General features: G+C 38.4%; 1 protein-coding gene across 2 annotated transcripts in view; it reads left to right on the forward strand.

Annotated features, from left to right (window-relative positions):
- Positions 1-1,798: 1,798 nt before the first annotated feature.
- Positions 1,799-20,143, forward strand: part of nck2b (NCK adaptor protein 2b) — a 401,664-nt gene continuing 383,319 nt past the window's right edge. The window contains exon 1 of one of the 2 annotated variants that reach the window (XM_028800674.2): positions 1,799-2,026. The gene's annotated coding sequence lies outside the window, so the exon portion shown is untranslated. The remainder of the gene's footprint in view (positions 2,027-20,143) is intronic. The other variant, XM_051926800.1, reaches the window with a different exon arrangement.

A 20,143-nucleotide genomic window follows, 5' to 3' on the forward strand; every position in this document is an offset into this window, starting at 1 on the left:
GAAAGGTCCAGTGTAATAGAAGCAGAAACCGGAGAAGAATGTCCAGGTGCTACAGAGACACTCTTAGAACGCGTGTTCTGAAGTACTGCAGCATGCAATTATGTAGATCATCATTTAGGGTTTTCATTCACCAATATTCCAATAAATGTGGTTTGTAAATACCTGCAAGATGGGGATGACAGAATCAGCTGTTGCTAAACTTCTTGACATATTGGTCAGGACTGTCAGAATATAAGTGAAACAATATGATATAAGGCAAGCACAACACGTTATTTTGTCAACTTGAAATAAGAGTGTGTTTTTTTAGCTAGACCTAAAACTTACTTCTCATAGTTTTGATTAATCACTCCACACTGACAAAACTTACGCTCAAATGTGTAGAAGAGGAACCCCTCTTATCTCAACAGTTGATGTCCCTTGTCCATCCTTTTGATGCTGATTGGTCATTTGATTACATTCAGTTTTGGCATGATTAATGCGTGCTCCTGAATCAAAATGCAATATACCTGGGAGTAGCCACCAAGAAAAATGCAATATGCTTATTTTCATTTTATTTACCACACTCAATCTATAGGCATGAATTAAACTGCAAAATGTTTTGTATTACTTTAAACTAACACAAAAATTGTGTGCAGTAGTGAAAAGCAATCAATCATTTGGTTGATATATTTTTAAACATGACAGGATAAATCTGTGCTGAAATTAAATGTGCCATGTACTATGCATTACATTGCAATGTAGTTAACTGTCCATATGCTTTTCATTCCAATGTAGTTAACATATTGGAATGTATTTAATTTTGGCATGAATAATTTTTCATTATGCAGCTCATGGAGAGCTGGTTTTATTTTCGAGCCAGCCTCCTCACCTTTTCTGTGTCGAGTTTGCAAGTTCAGCAGCATGTTGGTTTCTCCTAAAAACACCACAATATGCAGGGGAGTGTGGCATCCAATTGACTCACCATTTATTTCTATGGCACATAAATTCAATGTTGCTCCAACTGCTTTACAAGATGTCAAAGAAGTAATTACATGCAAAGAAAAACAAATTAAAATTAGAATAATACACAAAAATAAATAATTCACGGTTACATAAGGCAGATACACAGTTAAGAGAACTAGAGTCCTTAAATATGTTATTGTTTTTTTTCTAATTCTTTAAATGACAGGGCCATGATATGGACAAAAAAATAAAAAACTCTAGTTAGGCTGGAGAGAAAAAAACTCTTTTGGGGTGCCAGGGCAAAAGACCACTCAGCCACCACTGGGTATTCTACCTATCATACATGTTCTTAAGTCGTTTTATTACTCGCTTTCTTTCTTTAAAGCTTCCTCTTAGAGGATTCGGTGCAGTTGGTCTCGAGGTAGGGTTGGGGTATCTGCTTTCATGCAAACATCACAAGCGGCTGCACTCGAATGATTCCCCTAAGCACATTCTACCTAACTAGCAGTTTAAAGACATTATAGGATTCAACACAAAAATCAGTGTAAAAGTCTAAATCATGTTAGGGAAATGATTGTCTAGATCTCAAACCTGCATTCACTGCGGCCGTCTCAAGTAAGCTTCGGCCCCAATTGTCACAGAGCGTAAGTTACTCTCGTAGCGTGAAACTTGCAAACGGCGGATGCACGCTCCAGTTTGTGCAGGCTCTCTGATCACAGTTCGTCTGAAGCCGGGACAGTTCTCCGGGACAGTATGCAAAGCTCTGCCACCCGTGACAAGTGAGTCGTTGTGAGTGTGTGTGCGCTATCTTCCAGCACGCGCAGCGGTGACGTCACCGAGGAGCCAGTGTGGGCTGAGCTGAAGGTAACGCGAGGGAGAGAGAGATCGAAAAAGAGAGAGAGAGTTGAAGGGCCTGGGAGGGACAGAAAAAAAGCCCAACACGAAAAGCTAGAACCACATACCGGCTTCTTTGGATCTTTCTTATTGGCCGATGCGTTTCAAATAATTAATATCAGCACTTACAATCGTGCAAAGTGGATTTCGGATGTGCAGCTCCTGCTCGTCCGGTGAGTTCCAGTTAAAGGTAAGCTGGGGATAAAAGGAATGAAGAAAAGAAGGAAGGAGAGAAAGCGAGCGAGCGACTGTGAGTGAGTGCAAATAAAGTTGGAGCGACGATGCCTTGGGTTAATTCACAAATCGCGGCCACCGCCGATGGGGCTTGTGTTTTCTTCCAGCCGGCTCCCTGGATCGCAGGCCTGCGATTGCCGGAGAGTTTGGAATAAGAGAGTGAACGAGAAGAAGCGCTGCTCCCGTGCACGCCGACAGGGCTAGAGCGTTGCGCGGTTGGGATCTCTCACTTTGCACGTCGGGCTTTGTTGTGTGCGGCAGTGGAGTACAATAGATGCGAGACTTGACGTGATGAGGATGGCGGTGGCTTCGCGCGGATTCCCAATCGGTGACAGTGAGGGAGGGGACGGCGGGTGGAGAAGGAAAAATATCCCCGTCGAGCTGTAGTGTCTGCGACGCAGTGTTTGTGCAGATCGCACTTTTGGAAAAGAAATAATAAGTGACCTCCCAACCCCCTCCAGACCGCCTTTGCCAATTCTCGTTCATCCGGCACCGATCCGCTCCTGCACTTCGCTTCACTTTTCATTCAAAAGCAAAAGTTGATACTTTTTTTGCTTAGTAGGCCAATAACCAGGACACCTGAAGTTGAATGTATTTAATCAACGATTGCGGTTTGACAGTAGGCTGTAGTGCGCAAAAAAAATGTGCCAAGTCTCGTCTCATGTGAGCAGGTAGGTATAGCAGGACATACCTAGCTGCTTTCCTGAAAATGGGAGCTGTTGGCTGAACACGGCAGTCTAAATATAATATACCCGCATGGCTAGTGCGTGTCACTTCGCTGGCACGTACAACTCAGAGACATTCAGCCTGGCTGACACATTTTCTTTCCATTTCTTTTAAGCGGTGATATATTATGTGTAATGTTCAGGTTTCCTCCCCCCCCCCCCCAGCATAACAATTTCTCCTTGTCACTAGCTGCAGCTTGTTATCATTTGTCAAAAATACAGAGTGAGTGTCATTTTTAATACATAATGAAAATTTACATTTTTATGGTGTATGTGACAATGTAAAAGCAGTCTAACTGTCCAGCTGGTAGTCATGGTTATGGTTTCCATTGTCAAGAAAAGAGTTTGTTTTATGTTGATCTGTACCCTCTGTGTGGGTGTGTCTGGTCTGATCCACATGTTGGTGGGGGCAAAGTTATTTAGAGTCCTGGGTGGTGCCTGTAGGGGACACTGTGATGAGAACAACAAACATTCTCACACATTCAGGGAGAGGGGAAGGTTATAAATAAGGTACAGAAGTAATGGGCAGATTTGGAATACAACCATAAACATAGATGTCATGCCAAATATGCTAATGAATGCAGAGACTTAATTTTCCTTAAAGTGCTGAGGGGCATGCACAGTTTCAAAGGGGTGACTGAACCAATAAGCCAATGGTGTTCAGTTTGTTAAGACTGTATGTGTAAGTGTGTGATCCTATATGGTTACTATATCCAGGCAGCATTCATTAACTTTTTAGTATTAAAAAAAGCTTGTTTTGCCTTGTATTATTTTTGTTTGCTTTTTGAAGGCTCTATTCTCAATGCTGCTAGGACAGGCTTCAATTTCAGACAAATGGATTTTTGTGGAGTTAAATATGGATGGGTAGAGATTTGGTTTCTGATGTTGCTTTCTGTTATTTTCGTTTGTGTTAATTATTGTAAAAAAATCTATAAAATGATCAATCCTTTTTCATCATATGTTATCCTCTTTTTTTTGATAATATTTTCTAGGTCTGGATTTGTATTTATTTAGAAAATATGAAGGATCAAATAGTATTCAGTTCCTATAAATCAATATTTCATTTTGTGCCTTTTACAATATGCCAGTATGTGCCCTTATGGACACCATATCTGGAATTTTCAGATAATTGGACCACCCACAACAGGCCCTTTACCATCCACCCCAACAAACCTTATTGGAATCTTATTTAGTCATCTACATTTGTCCATAGTGAAGTGACACCAAGCAGATGGACACTTTCTTTCCAGTGAAAGTTTTGAAGATTCACATTCACATTGTTCAACTTCCCTTCCCCCAGTCATTCTTCTCCGCTCCACCCTATACTTTCTGTGAAGCAAGAAAATGTACAAAAACTTTTCTGGACGCAGAATATTAGGATGGCAGCTGGCCCTAATGGTACTCTTAGACATTGTGCAGACCAGTTAGCACCTGTCTTCACTGACATATTCAATACCTCGGTGCAGATGTTCAAAGTTTGTGACTGCTTTAAGGTAGCCACTAACGTTTCAGTTCCCAAGAAGGAAAAAATCTCTGAACTTAATGATTGTAGGCCAGTTGACCTTGGTGGTTATGAAAGTATTCGACTGTCTTATGGTTTCCTACCCAAAATCCATCACTGACTCTCTCCTTGTACACTTCAGTTCACATACAGGACAAATCACTCGGTAGAGGTTGCAGTTGCAGACTTGCCCAACACCTATGTGAGAGTCTTGTTTGTGAGAATCGTGTTTCTGCTCTGCCTTCAATAGCATTGTTCCAGAGTTGTTTTAGAGTAAACTAATCCTGTTAGGTGTACCCTATGGCAGTGGTCCCCAACTTTTTTGACAGCAAGGACCACTTTATTAGATGCAAATTTTTCCACGGACCAGTCGGGGGGGGGGGGGGGGGGGGGGGGGGGGGGGGCAGTTTTATACACAATTTACATAACATTTCTATTATTATTAAGTTATTAAGCAGTTCGCATACATTTGCAACCTGAGATTTTTCTTCTTTTTTTGCATATAACAAAGACATATGCTTTGCATTTGCCATTCCAACAGATTGCACATCACAAACATTAACACTGTTATTGTTTTTTTTGTGTCTGCCGTTTCTATAGGAGGGTGACAATGAGTTAAATTCCAATGGATGTTTTTCAAATGTTGACAAGCAATAAGCAAAAGGTATCACTGAAAACCACAGAAAACAAAAACAGCAAAAAAAAAACAGTACGAGGAAAGTTCGAAGAAAGAATTTTTTTTACAATGTTTCTGTTTGGTGATCGTTGTGCAAACGTGCACATCTGAGCTGCGACCACAGATCTAACTGCTCTGTGGATGATTCATTCAGGCATTTCAAGGTCACTTCGTTGTAATGAAAGCATCTGCTGAATGTACTTCGTAGTAACGCGATTTCTATAGACTCGTGTCATATGGGGAAACTGTCGGGACCATAACAATACTTTGTTGTAATACTCTCTCACCTCTGTCTCTCTCCTCTCTCTGCGCTGCTGCAAAGCCCCACCCGCCAAGCGTTCTGAAAAGTCTGAGTGAGTCTCCGTTGCCGGCAGTTCTCTTGCGGCCCGGCTGTCAGACGGCTGCAGCCCGGTAGTGGGTCGCGGACCAGTGGTTGGGGACCCCTGCCCTATGGTGTCTAACAATGGATCATGAGTTTCTTGAGAGGTAGGAAGCAGTATGTGAGACTGGGCCGATATATGTCAGATCCAATGTCAATTAGCATAGTCTCTCCCCAAGGCTGTGTTCTTTCACCCCTTTTGTTTTCACTGTATACAAATGACTGTAGAGCCATGGACAAAACTGCAAAAATCCTAAAGTTTGCAGATGACACAACTGTAGTGGGTCTTGTGTCCAATAATGATGCGTGTTCCTATCAAAGAGAGGTGGGTCTTCTTGTAGAATGGTGATCGTGTAACAACTTGGAGCTCAGTGCTATTAAAACTGTGGAAATGAGGATTGATTTCTGCTGACAAGTCACTAGCTGTCCACCTCTGCAAATTAATGGCCTGACTGTCTCTGTGGTTCAGTCGTTTAACTTCCTGGGGACTACTTTCCCTAATACATTAAAATGGGACGAGTACATCACCTCCATCATGAAGGAAGCCAGGCAGAGATTTTTCTTTTTTTGCCAACTTAAGAAGCTTGGCACATCAGGACGTATATTGTTTAATCTTTACTCAGCCATCATTAAGAGTACTGTGACCTCCTCCATCACCGTTTGGTTTCCTTCTGCCTCCTCTCTTCCTAAGACTTGGTTTCAGTAGGTGATTTGTTCAGCAGAAAAAAATCATTGGCTGTTGTCTTCCAGCATTAAAAGATCTGTTCATTGCCAGTGCGAAAAAGAGAACAGGAAAGATTTCCGCTGACCTCACCCACCCCAGCAACCATCTGTTCATTAAATTGCCATCACAGAGAGGGTACAGGTCTATTGCAACCCGACTACATGCCATCTCTGCAGCTTCTTTTCTCAAATTATTCAGATATTAAATAAACTTACATAGCGTTACTCCTAACTGTTTTTGCAGTATATAACTGGTAACTGTGCTGTTTCTCTATTCGTAAATACTTGCACTATTTGATGTCTATTTTACTTTGTATAGTTTTTCTATCTATTTAAGTTAACTATTGAAGTATTCAAAAGCATGTTGTATTTGTATAGTGGATTGCACAGTGTCGGGTTAATGGTGGATGAAATTGTTTTGTCTTGAAATGGTAATGTCTTTTATCTCATGTTTTGCACCAAACCAAAGTCAATTCTGGTATGTTTCACATGCTAGCAATAAAGCGATTCTGACAGGCAATCAACCTGCTTTATGTGGGACAAATCTTAATATTTTTGACATAGTGTAAACTTTTTTTGGTGGCATTTGTAGAAACAAAAAAGTAAAATTGTATTCAGTATAACATTTCTATAAAAGGCCCAACACGAAGTAGCCCATTGAATGCTTCTGTATTTCAGTACGCATCCTTCTACATTGTGGATAAGCGTGTATTTCATGTTATTATTTTTTTTTTTTAAATATGTGCATAAGTAATATTTACCACAACCTTGACAGCAGTATAATAAGTAGTGGTTGTGTATAAAGAAGTTCAAAAGGCCCTTCCTTGGCTACAGATAGGAATAATGAAGATATAGCTTACCTTATAGGAGTCAATTTTTAGTGGTGATGGGTATCCGTGACATATTTGATGAACTGATCAGTGAGTGTTTTTCACAGCAATAAGCAAATTAAAACTGACTGAAAAGAAGTGTAATGATGTACAGTATGTATGCCCATGGATATGAAAGGTCTAAAGGGGACAGCGGGAAGAAAATGGCAATAGGAATCAGAAGAGGTTACTGGCTGGCCTTGTCATATGTGGTGAAAGTGTCGGGAAGCACCCACCTCAGTGCACAGGCCTCATTAAGTGGGTTTGCAAGAGACAAAATGCTTTGAGTTGTATAGTGAAAGTAACAGACACAAAGATTCAAAGTTTAGCAGAATGATTTTGCTTCAGCAAAGGAGTCGTTTTGTAGAAAAGAGTGGCATTATGGCAAAGTGATTGGCACTTGTGCTTCACGGCTGCAGAGTCTTAGGTATGAATCTTGCCCTGGACACTGTCTGGCTGTAGTTTGTACATTTTCTTCCTGTCTTTGTTTTTTTAAATATGGCTACCAACCATCCTCTAAGGAATTTAAGATTAGGTTAATTGGTGGCAGTAACATGGTCTATAGTGAGTGAGTGTATATCCTGCTATTGAGTGGTGCCCCATCCATGTTTGGTTCCTATCTTGTGACCATTGCTGTTGAGATAGGAACTGGCTCCTATGAACCTGAACTAGATGAGTGGATGAATAAGATGTTGAATTTAGACAGAGACACCAATTTTTCAATGGCAGTAATTAGAGTTGCATTAGAGATAATCCAGGAACTTTTCTCCAATTAACATCACCATTGATTAAATGGTCGTTTTCTGGGTGTACTCAATTTAACCTGTTGCCTTCCAAATCTGTTTCCTCCACTTTCCAAAGTCCTTTTCATTTCATCTGAAAGCACTTCCAATCACATCTTTTTCAGTCTTACTCTGGATGTTTTCCCCACCACCTCCAATTTCTCCCAGTCATCCTCTGCCTTTTTCTGTTTCCTAAGCCCAATACCAAGTCTTTCTCTTAACTTGGCATTCATCTTTGACTCGCTCCATTACACTTCAAACATCCATCTCATCATTCTCATGCCTGTTCTTTTCTAGCTTTATTTCATGTTCTGTTTTCATGTTTTCTCTTTCTTTTGCTGTCTACCCCCTGTTAATTATTGAGATGCACAGTAGTACTGCTGTGCCACTTCTACTTCTGACCTCTTGCTAGCAGGGCAGCCCATTCCAAGGCCTTAATTAGTGACCTTCGTATATTTTAATGTCATTGTTAGAGCAGATGCAAATTCCAGCTCTGACTAACAAGCAACAGCACTAATACACTTTACTTCAGTTATTTTACTTTTAAAGTTTATCTTGATGTCTGATTACAGTTGTTCAAATGTTTTTTTTTTTTGTGAAACTATTTTACTATTTTTTTGAAACTCATTTAAATCGGGTCAGTAATTGATTTAGTTTATTTTTATTGTTTTATTTTGTTTCAAAGTTAGTCCTATCTATGATTAACCAAGTAAAATCTGTGAAAGACGCTTCTGAAATGTGAGAGCAATCGCTCACATATGCAGCATAGAGGGAACACTGCCTTGTAACTATCCTATTAACTTTGTAAATTGTTTCTACATTCTCTGTTGTTAAAAGTTTAATTATTATAGGCATATATGATCATCTTACTTTTCCTAGCTATTATTCTCTTTTCTGCATTGCAGTCCCTCATATTATAAGTTCATATAAAAACATAACAGGTAATGACTTGTATGATGATAGGCCATGTTATTGTGTGTTGGCAAAAGTTTACTATCCTGACAATGAACGTCTTTCTTATCAAGCAATGAATGTATAAAAATCTAAATATTTAATCAATCAAAACACAATAAACCACCATATTTAAGTGAACAACAATACAATTAAATAATAATCCTAGTTGTTCCACCTGGATTTTAGAGCACCCGATTGTAGTTTAGTAATTGTTGGTACAGTACTTCCCACACTTTTGCAACACCTTGGTTTCTGTCACTGCCCTTCTGCTCACTCTCAGGTCTTTTCTCTCTGACAAGGCATTTAAACCTTTCCTGAAGTCCCTTTTAAAAAAAATAAAACTGTTGTGGAAATGAGGCCTGCTGAAATCAAAGAAATTTGGTAAATGTTTAGTATTAATAATCAGAAACTTTTAAATGTTTATGGAGAACTTTGAAGTTAATGTCAAATTTATGTGGAGACACTGCTAATTATTCCATGTATTCGTGCTTAGGTTGCTGGTTGATGCTTAAATGTTGGGGTGGAGTTTCAAATGTGCAGCATGTGTTCTCCTTTTGTTCTTGGGAAGCCTTTCTCTTTTTCCCGTTCTCACCAACTCATATGGTGCTTCTTGCCAAAGGGGATAGCTTGTAACTTGCTTGTAGATTCTGCCAGTTTCTGTTTGTTGTAAAGGGGATAAATAAATATAAGTAAAAAAGTGAATAAGTAAAAAAAGGAATATGAGCATCAGTTTGGGTTAAACTCTATTAAACTAGAAAACATGGAGTACTTCACTTTTTATTTAAAAATAATTACTTGAAAATTATGAGTAGTTCAAAAAGGACTTGTTTGAAATAGGCTAGTGAACAGAAAAAGACAAGCTTTGCAGAGAGCATACACTAATTTGCTTCAATTTTATGACGGTAGACTTATCAGGTGAGCTTTATTTAACTGTATGATATTGTGTAATTACTCTCCAGTAAAATCACATATGTCTTCTGTCTTAACTCTTGTAAATATTTGTAAATAATGTTAATTTTGGAATTTTTGATTAATATTTACCACATATGTCTAAGTTAGTGTGCGCATCACTAACCTGGTATAAGATTAGGGGTTTTGATCGCCGGGCTCACAGGTCCCTTCTATTTATTTCTCATCTCCTCTCTAGGTAGTTTGATCAACCCAATCACAAGTGAATTGTGTTCACAAGAATTTCTCATTAACGCTTTGAAATGACTTGTTTTTTTTTTTTGTCTAGCACTTCCTGACTTATTGGTACAAGAACACCCCCACACATGAGATACCTGTTGATGCGTCTTTATGTCAGGTTATGCAAGACATTAAACTTTTTGGAGTTCTCCCCTAGTTTTGGCCATCTTTTTATGGAATTTCAAGGTTGCTGATCATAATTGTGATAATATTTTTGATATTTGATACTTTATAGTTGGTTCTAGCGCACTGAGAGCCATTCACAGAATAACAAGATTTCTTAGGGGCATGACAAATTTCAAACATAAGCATGTGGGGTATTGTTTTACAATATTTCACAGTCAGTAATTACAATTAGGATGTTATTTTTGGTTTTTGATCCTTTAACTAGGGATCTAGCCCTCTATGGACCTCTATCAAATGGCGAAAAACTTAGGCTTGCACTTATTGACTAGTATTAATGCAAATTATTTTATGAATAGAGTTATATTTGTTACTATGTTTGTACTTATATTTACCTTTTTATATTTAACTTGACACAATATGCTGTGAATAAGATTCCCCAATTACCGACAGCAGACACTTGGCATGAATGCTATTGCTTACAAATATTCACCTGTAATGTACAGTTTAGATTGGTCATGCGTTGTGTCGCATTCATACCTCATGTGAACCACTCCAGAGCTGGCATGGTTCCGCACTAAGACCACCCTTTCCACAGAGTCTCTGTATTGTTTTGATCCATACCAGAGTGCGATTGGCATGTTCACATCTACCTAAATTAACCAAATTTTTGGAGAAATCGCACCACAGTTTGAAAAGACCATTCTAAATGGTGTGAAAATGCCTTTTTTTAAAGGAGTAAAAGGGAGATCAAAATACTGCACTGTGCATCACCACCTACCTATGTACGGATAAAGCAGGCCAGCTGCAAGCTAAGCCATCAGTGGTAATAATTATTAAAGCAGCAAGAGGACATTGACCTTGAAATCTGCTATATATAATGATGAACATGGCTTTTTGTACTTACAGTACTGTGTCCTGAATCCAATAAAGTTGTGAAACTTGTCTTCTTAGTATCCCCATTCTACACACTCCATATCTCAGTCTCAAGTTTTCTCTTTGCTTTGTTCGATGGCTGCCTGACTATAACCTGTCCAATGCTTACTGTATTTAGAAGTTGTCATCTTCCACACAAAATGTGGGGGACCAATGTGGAAGGGTTATGCAACTTGTCTTATTGGCTCTGTCAGATGTTTCTTTGTTATCTGCAATATTTGGTTCAGTTGTGCAATTTGAATTACAGTATTAAGATGCATTTGGATAAGAAAGCTGTATCGAAGTTTTGTTTTAATAACAGCTGTTCATACAAAGTGATGTAATCAAGTTTGCATGTTTATCAGGAAGGTACTATGTTAACAAAAGTGGTGCAAAATTTTAAAGCAAAGCCCAAGCAACCTGTGCGATAGGTAGGGTGTGCAGAACCCTGCTTTGTGCATGCCAGTATGTGACACCAGCTGAATTTTGCGAGCAAGAGAAGGCAGTTAAGGAATAACATATGAGACTAAAGTAAACGGTTTTTTTCCCATTTACAGAATCATGTATTCAGGTGAACTTGAATGAAAAAACTTGTTTAATAAGGTTACTTAACATCTGCTCATGCTGGCAACTGCATAAAGGCCAAGTCACATTACACAAATTTTCCTTTGATTTTTAGTCGTAGAAATCACTTACATAATTTTGGCGAGTTGGGGGCCAGTCATGTAGTGTGACATATGGGGCAATTTCGTCCAAATAGTCCGCAACTCACCCTGACAAAAACCAGACAGGTTTGATTTTTGACTTAAGTAGTGTGAGGAAAATGTGTGTGCATGAGATCTGACAACCAATGAATACCCACTCAAAAGTGCAATCAATATATAATATAATAATGTAATAAGGAATAGGGAACATGGGTGTTTTAGCCCTTGCAGATAGACGAGAGACTCATCTGTCTGATACCTCATGTTTTTGCATACTACAACATAATGGAAAAAGAAAAGGGAAAGGATAGAGATTTAGGCTGAACTTACACTGGCTCCAACAGACAGCACACTACTGGCTGTCAGAAAAAGAGATGAACATATCAATTTTTTGGAAATATGAAACTGTGCTGGAAAGTCCTGCTGGAAAGTCATTGGGCAACAAGATCAACAACTGCAGTTGTCAAGTTTGACATCCACTCTGACTGGAACTCACATATTGTGATATTGACTTAAGCGTTCCTGATGTGTGCTTCTTATATCTGTTGTTTGTGTTGTATTCATTGTTTGTTTTATAGTACTGTCGGTGGGCTGTGGGACACAAGTAAATAAGAATCCATAAGACTCCTTAAATCTATGTATGGGTCATGGATGACAATTTAGATTTCACAATTTGGAATCTTGCACTTATATTACCAAGTAGTGTGTTGCATAAAACGGAAAGAAATGCAATGTCCAACATGGAGAAATCAATGCAGTGATTATGTAGGTATAAATAAACACATACCAGAAATGCCTATCTGGACAACCCTTGTAGAGAATGCTGATTTTAAGGCTGATGCAGATGTGTGTGTTTGTAATTGTGTTACTGCATTACTTTTCATACTTCATGTTGGGGTGCAAACATGTGTGCCTTTTCCATGATCTCCATCACATGAGAAACTTTAGATATTTTTGTTGTTTCTTTATCATTGCCAGTATTTACACATGGACAAGGATATATTACTTGGTCTAGAGCAGCCTCAAGAGCAAAAGTTAAAATAAAATTATGCAGAAAAGAAAGGAAAAGGAATTCCCAATGAAGACGGTGTTTACTTAAAATATTGTGCATTCAGTAGTATTTTGTGTTTACTTTAAATATGTTATTTAAGTCAATAAGGAGTTACTTACAGGTATATATAAACAAAGCACTTAGGCATTCAAGTTACATGTATTTGCAGACAAATATAACTGTACATTTTCTCACCTGTCTTTTGCACCTGTCCAATACTACAGCCTTCTTTCCCTGGACAGCAGGATGGGCTGTTACAGCTAACCTCATACTATGTACACATGACAATAAGCTTAACTTGATGTACTTGAATTACATATACTCATCAGCACATGCACTCTCGTCTATATGTCCATACTATCTTGGCGGGTGTGCATGTTTATTTATTGTTGTTTTCACTTTATTACACAAACACACGTACACAATCTTCTTTGCTCGTCAGCCTCTGCCTGCACACTCAAAATGACACCTACACACATTCACACAAATGCAGGTACATACACTTTCCACATTAAAGTTTCCATCACAGTGTTTATTTCAAAGTGGTTGGGAAGATGAGTCACTGGTAAGTGTGCCTGCAAATACTTGCAAAGTCTTACATTTGTCTCCAGTCATAAAGAGACTACCCTAATGGAACCTGACATATTTTTTATTTATTTATTTATTTATTTATTTATTACTGATTTCTATAAGCATGCAGTCTGTGGATTACAAATATACAGATATTGTTTATTGGCCTGAGAGTGTTTTCTCCTTAATATTGCTGAAGTTAATGTTTATTCACCGAAGTTCTCTCTGAGATCATGAGGCATGCAGTTAAAATTTTTAAAGTAAACCAAATTAGTGGATGTGATGGAACCTCATGATACAGGGGCTTAAACTTGGTAATATTTTAATAACAGATGTGAGAGTTGCTCCAGCAGTCTCTGTATTTAAAACAAGACCAAAGAATTTGTTTTCAGTGAAGCTTACATCTTCTATGACTGCTGTTGTAGTAAGGCATAATTCTGACTGAAAAAAAACCTACTTTGTAATTATTATTACAGTTCATGCCTACCAGTTTTAGGTGTATTTTTGATATTTTCTTGGTGCCCTGGATGTCACTTGTAAACCTGGCCAACTGAATTTCCTGAATAAATGACAGACTCACAGCACATTGAAAAAGCAGCCACATCTTTACAATATGATTCTAAAGTTGGACCTGTTTTTAATAACTTATTTATGTTTGTTTATTTAATTGGTTTATTCATTGAACATTTTAAAGATACTTGTAAAACATTAGTGCATAATATAAATCATTGTATCTATTATTTCTGCATATGGAGTACTCGGGTTAATTAAGTTGTAATGAGTCCCACGATCAGTAAGGAATGGCTGTTGAACTGACAGCCTCATTGATGAGAATTTGGTGGCTTAGCTGCTTGGTTCAATTTGTTATTCCTTACCTATGACAATATACAGTTTTCATATTTAATGATAGTGATATGTAAATGTTGATTTGTTCTGTAGAGGAGCAACAGTAAATTTAAATATTCTTTTACTAAATTTAAATTTGATATCACGCGATTGCATTGCAGGCGGAATATTTATTTTCCCTGACTGTGTAGCAATTTTGTTTTTGCATTCTGTCATTTTATTTATCATTAAGAAATACACTTTTAGAGGCCCTGTAAATAAATACTGGGAAGCTGACTGAATCATTCCACTACCGAGATTGAGCAGCTTACACAGCTTTGAAAACTGTGAGGCAGTTGTGGAAAACAGTATTTTTTTCATGGCAGACTAATTTATTGTTTGTTTGGCAGAAACCTTTACCCAAGATCACTTGCATTGTACAATTATTTGTATGTGTAGTACAGAGTCTTGAGTGGCTTGCTTTTTATCAGCCAGTGAATCAGAGATGGGGATTCAGCAGGAAACTTGTGGTTTAAAGTTGAAAACCCTAGCCACTAGACCACTTTATGTGCACCGCTTCAGGAGCGATGGTAGATAATGCATCATTTATTTATTTTTATGTGTGTCATGAATACAATGCATGCACACATCCACAATTAGAGTGCATTAACCACAAACATTAAATTTGTATATACAAGGGGTAATCAAACAATTTTTACCTTGACCTGAAATTGGTTAGCCGCTGCATACCAATATATTTGAATGATAATTTTTTAATATCTGTGGTTTATAGTTTTTGTTTCTTGTTTTAGAACCAAGTCAACTTGGATGTCAGTAAATCAAAAATCAAGTATTCTGCAATCTTTAAACTTCTAATGCTAGAGAACAATACACTTTGGAGAGTCACTCTTTCCTAGTCAGTGTGTGCCAGTCTCCCAGTCAAAATAGAGGAAGTTTCATGAAGAAGACCAAAGTTCTGGATGGCATTCAACATCAGTAAGAGAAGAAAATGTTGTCACCATGGAGATTTGAAGACTGGTAGGGTGTGAGATAGCAGACACTATAAGGATTAGTTATGGGTCAGTTCTATTCTTCTTGAACAAATTAACATTAGCAAGGTCTTTGCACTTTGGATGTCCAGACTGTTGACTCATGAAGTAAAACTTCACTATTTTCCTAGGAAAATCTTTAGCTAATGACTTTGGACTGAAAGATATGTAAGAAGGGTTTTATACCTGGGGATGAAATGTTGAGTGCATCCCCATATTCAGAGTCCAAACAACAGTTGAACATTTGAAGTTAAGTGATTCTCAAACATCAAACAAATTTATGGTATAAGCTAATGCTGACAAGATCATGTGCACATTTTTTGGTATTAAAGGTTTAGTACCTATCGATTACATAACTGGTCAATATTATGATGATTTGCTTTGCCGTTTGTGACAGGGGATTAGGAAATTTGTTGACCAGTCTCATGTTGCTTCATGAAATTGCTCCTGCAAGACAAGCCTCTTCTACCTAATACTCTAGATTGTGCTCAATGTGATCCCCATTGTATCCACTATCTATAGGGCAATCTTCATGGGACGTACTATGCCAGTTTTGAAGAAGTCCTCTTTAGAGGACTGGTTACACAAGGGAGCCAAAACATTTTATTTGAATGGTATAGAAAAGCTGTGTGAACATTGTAGAAAATGTGTTAGTGTTCCCAGGGGTTATGTTGAAAAATAAAACTTGTTTGGTTCTACTGGAGTTTCTGTTAGTACGTCATGCTCAAATTTTTTTCATCACAATGTGTATGTGTAGCCATACCACACTGGCTTCAGAACAGGTCATCCATCTGAAGCTAAGCATGTTCAGACTCGGCCAGTATTTTAATGGGAGATCATCTAGGAAAACTTGGGTTGACGCCGGAAGAGGTGTTGGTGAGGCCAGCAGAGGGTGCTTACCCTATTGTCTGAATGTGGATCCCTGTGCCCCAGTGCAGGGATGAGGACACTGTGCTGTAAAATTGGTGTCGTCCTTCGGATGAGATGTAACAACCAAGGTCCCTGCTGTCTGTGGTAATAAAAGATCCATGGGCATCCTTCATAAAGAGTAGGGTGTTTCCTGACATCTGTGCTGTATTTCCCACCATAGCCTAGTCATTCTGGCCCCCTAATCATTCCATGTCACTATTAGGCCGTCTCTCTCGCCACTTCACCACCTAACAGCTAATGCGTGATGAGCATTCTGGTACAGGAATGGCTGTTGTCGCATCATCCAGATAGATGCAACAAATTAGTGACCTTGGTGGTGGTTAAAGTGGCTCCCCACTCACTGAAGTGCTTTGAGTAGTGTGAAAATGTATATTAATGTAAGGAATTATTATTATTATTATTATTATGTGTATATTTGTGGGAAATGTTTTTCTTAATCTGTCAGGCCAAAAACTTTTTTGATCACTTCTCATGTGTTTATATTTAGGGGGTCATACATCAAAGATGATTTCTGGAAACTCTTTACTTCTTCTTGAAGCTTAGTTAAGGCAATAGCATCAATTTTCTTCAAACTTGGCTGGCATGCTGGCATGATGGCATGCTGGTTAATGCTTCTGCCTCACCAATCCAAAATCCTAGGTTTGTATTATAAGCCCAGTCGTTGTCCTTGTGGAGTCCGCATGTTCAACCTGCATCTGCTTCGGTTTTCCTTCAAGAACTCCCTTTTGCTTGAAAGACATGCTGTTTAGATTGATTGTTGACTCTTAACTCTTTAACATGTGAGTGTGGCTATAACTGGGTCCTAAAATGAAGTGGTACCCTGTCAAAGGTTGGGTCCTGCCTTGTGCCTCATGCAGATGCAATTGGTTCTGGCCTCCTCATGAATGGATTAAATAGGTTTGGCAAGGTTATGATAACCAGAGTTGGGCTATTTAAATTATTGTCATCTAAGAAATGAAATCATATTCATTTTATTATGAGAGGGGCATGAGTATGTCCTTTTGTATAGTTGGCAAAGATGATACATCATGAGGAGTGAGAGGGAAGCTCCTTGTATGGATCAAAAGTACATCAGTGTAAATTAAGGTACATTACTTTTGTAGGCTTTCTATTGATTGCACATGAGCACCTCATTCAGTAACTAAATTTTGAGTGTCATCAGATGGAAGAACACATTGAGCTGTTTGACATTGAGTTGAAGTGTGGAAGCACAAAATGGTTTTCATGGGTTATACTGTGAATCTCAAAGACAACTTAAACTTATAATATTTGCCCTGACACAAATACTGCTGAGTGCATTTTTTTTGCGGTAAATATGTTCGCCACAGTCCTAAGCAGTCACATTAAATCTTGACACCTCAAGATAAGTACAAGTAACTGAGCTAAACTAATTGCATTTTCCTCTTTGGCCAAGTGACCTGTAGCTATTGAATGTGGTTTCATAACATGTTATAGACATTGTGTTCTTGCCATCTGATTGTGTTCAGTTTAGGCAGGGTGTTGTAACAAAGCCCGAGAAGGTCATGTGGCTTTGATCTATCATACATTAAGTTGATATAAGAACTGTGGGTCCACATTGGTTTGTGTTTCTCTAGGCTGAAGATTTTGGTTGTACTCTCTATATTTGTTATCTCCTACCTTCATTGCAAACTGATGCATTTGTTATTGATGATTACATTTTTTGTGACAGTCATGTAATAATATAAAACACATTGTTTAAATATAATTGTTATTCTGAAGGTTTTTATAATAAGCTTAAAAGCAGGAAAATTCAAACACCTAAGTGACAAAACAAGTTCTGCTATGTAGTGGTACATGCCCAATTCAATGAAGGTCTAGTCACCAGTTACTGACTGGATGTAATGTGAGTTTAGCTACCAGAAAAGTGTAGTATGCACAAGTTACATCTTGCTGTGAAGGAGACAGAAATCTTTAAATATTCACTTCAGGTAGTGTTCAGTTTTTAATTAGTTAACATTCTGCAAAGTTTATTAATTACGCTTTTTTTTCATTGCAGATTATTATTTATATCCCCTATTTTAAGTACTTTCACAAGAAACATAATTGCTTGCCGCCTGAATCTGTGTTAATGATGCGCAAACGTGCATATCTTCCTGTTACACAGAAGCATGTGTCAGCGACTCCTGGCACAGAGGCTGATGAGCAGCTGGTGAAGATGCTGTCATTGACAGTGGCTGTTGACACCTGACAATGCATATTTAATGTGTGTCTGTGCTTCACCTTTAGTCACTTTTGGGTATTTGCAGGAGGGTGAAGATGAAGTTTCATTAGGCCCCACTATAGTTAATGAAGACATATCCATCAGTTGCATTGAGAATGCTGTCCAGTTTATGCTTTTTGGTGGGGTTCTATCCCAGTAAATGGTGTGCTGCTCTCGTTAGATGAGTAGGAACCATATGTGCAGTGGAAGAGTTTAGGTACTTCGGGGTCTTGTGTATGAGGAAGGATTGAAGGATTAGGAAGAGGCCAAAGCCACAGTTACGAGATTGTTGTATTTAGCCTAGAAGTTTAATAAAAAGTGGGCAAATGTTACTGGTCCATCAATCAATGATGACACACATCAGGATAGATGTATTGAAATTATAGTGCTCCTATATGTTTGAAATTAAAGGGTGGTTCATCCACTAATCCATAGAAACCCAAACCCCCTCCCCCCACCAAGACTATGGGGGTGTTACGGAAAAGGCATTGCGACATCCAGTCATGAAGCAAATTGAGTAAATGTGAATTTTCAGAGGGAGTATATGACAGCTGAATTTTCTGTGGTTTTTGTTTGTTTACTTTTGTACAGTGTTGCTGATTATATTCTGGTGTTCTTTATGTTGAATTGTTGCCCAAGTCACCCTCACCTTGCACTATACTCGTGACACAGTGCCCATCTTTAAATAAGTATGAAAACAGAGAAACAATCTTGTAATTATTCACATACTGCAATTAAGTCTGGGTGATATAAACTTAAATTAATAATGTGATTATTTTGAGTAGTGACCGAAAGAACGAGATCGCGAATACAAGCGGCTGAAATGAGTTTCCTCCGCAGGGTGTCTGGAAGCTCAGTCATCCGGGAGGGGCTCAGAGTAGAGCTGCTGCTCCTCCGCATCAAGAGGAGTCAGATGAGGTGGCTCGGGCATCTGATCAGGATGCCTCCCAGGTGAGGTGTTCCGGGCACGTCCAACTGGGAGGAGGCCCCGGGGTAGACCCAGGACACGCTGGAGGGACTATGTCTCCCGGTTGGCCTAGGAACGCCTCGGGATTCTCCTGAAAGAGCTAGAAGAAGTGGCTGGGGAGAGGGAAGTCTGGGCATCTCTGCTCAAGCTGCTGCCCCTGCGACCCGACCTCGGATAAGCGGAAGAGGATGGATGGATGGATGGATTATTTTGACCCAAAATGCGATATTTGATATTTCTCGATATGTTCTCAAAGCACCTTAAGATTGAAGATCAGCACCATACACACATGCATAAACAGTTGAAAACATGGTATATTCTGTTGCAATAATAATATGAAATATTGGGAAATTAATTTTGAAGAAGAGCAATAATAATTTCATGCATAGTTGTGTCTCAGAAGCAGTGAGCAAAAATTACATAAAGCAAAAATGGTTGGAAAAAACATCTCCTCTGCTTATATTTGAGTTTCCATTGTATGTATTGTATTCAACACCTTGAATGACCTGTTGGCATTTGTGTCTGTCAGTCAGTAAACATGGTGCACTCTTTCTGTTTGACTTTTTTTATTTGAGTGAAGACAAAGCTCTTATATCATTACCATGCTAGTTAATGTAATATAATACATGAACATATGTATATTATACATATTGTTTTCTGATTTACATCAGTTATAATGGTTCCAAATTATGTATTTACTTATATGTACTTTTCCTCACCTGTAACTGTCTTTATGATATGTGCTATTTATGTATTGTGTAACATTCACCAGCATAGGAAGAGTAATATGATGATAGTAAAGTTCAAGGTCAGAGACTTTATATCCAGTGTTCTTAACACCTTCCTAACTTCCTACTTCTGTACACCAGAGATTCTAAAACTTCTCAATCTGACAACCAAATATGAAAATTATTACCATAC

Source organism: Erpetoichthys calabaricus, chromosome 4, assembly GCF_900747795.2.
Source record: "Erpetoichthys calabaricus chromosome 4, fErpCal1.3, whole genome shotgun sequence".
Lineage (NCBI taxonomy): Eukaryota > Metazoa > Chordata > Cladistia > Polypteriformes > Polypteridae > Erpetoichthys > Erpetoichthys calabaricus.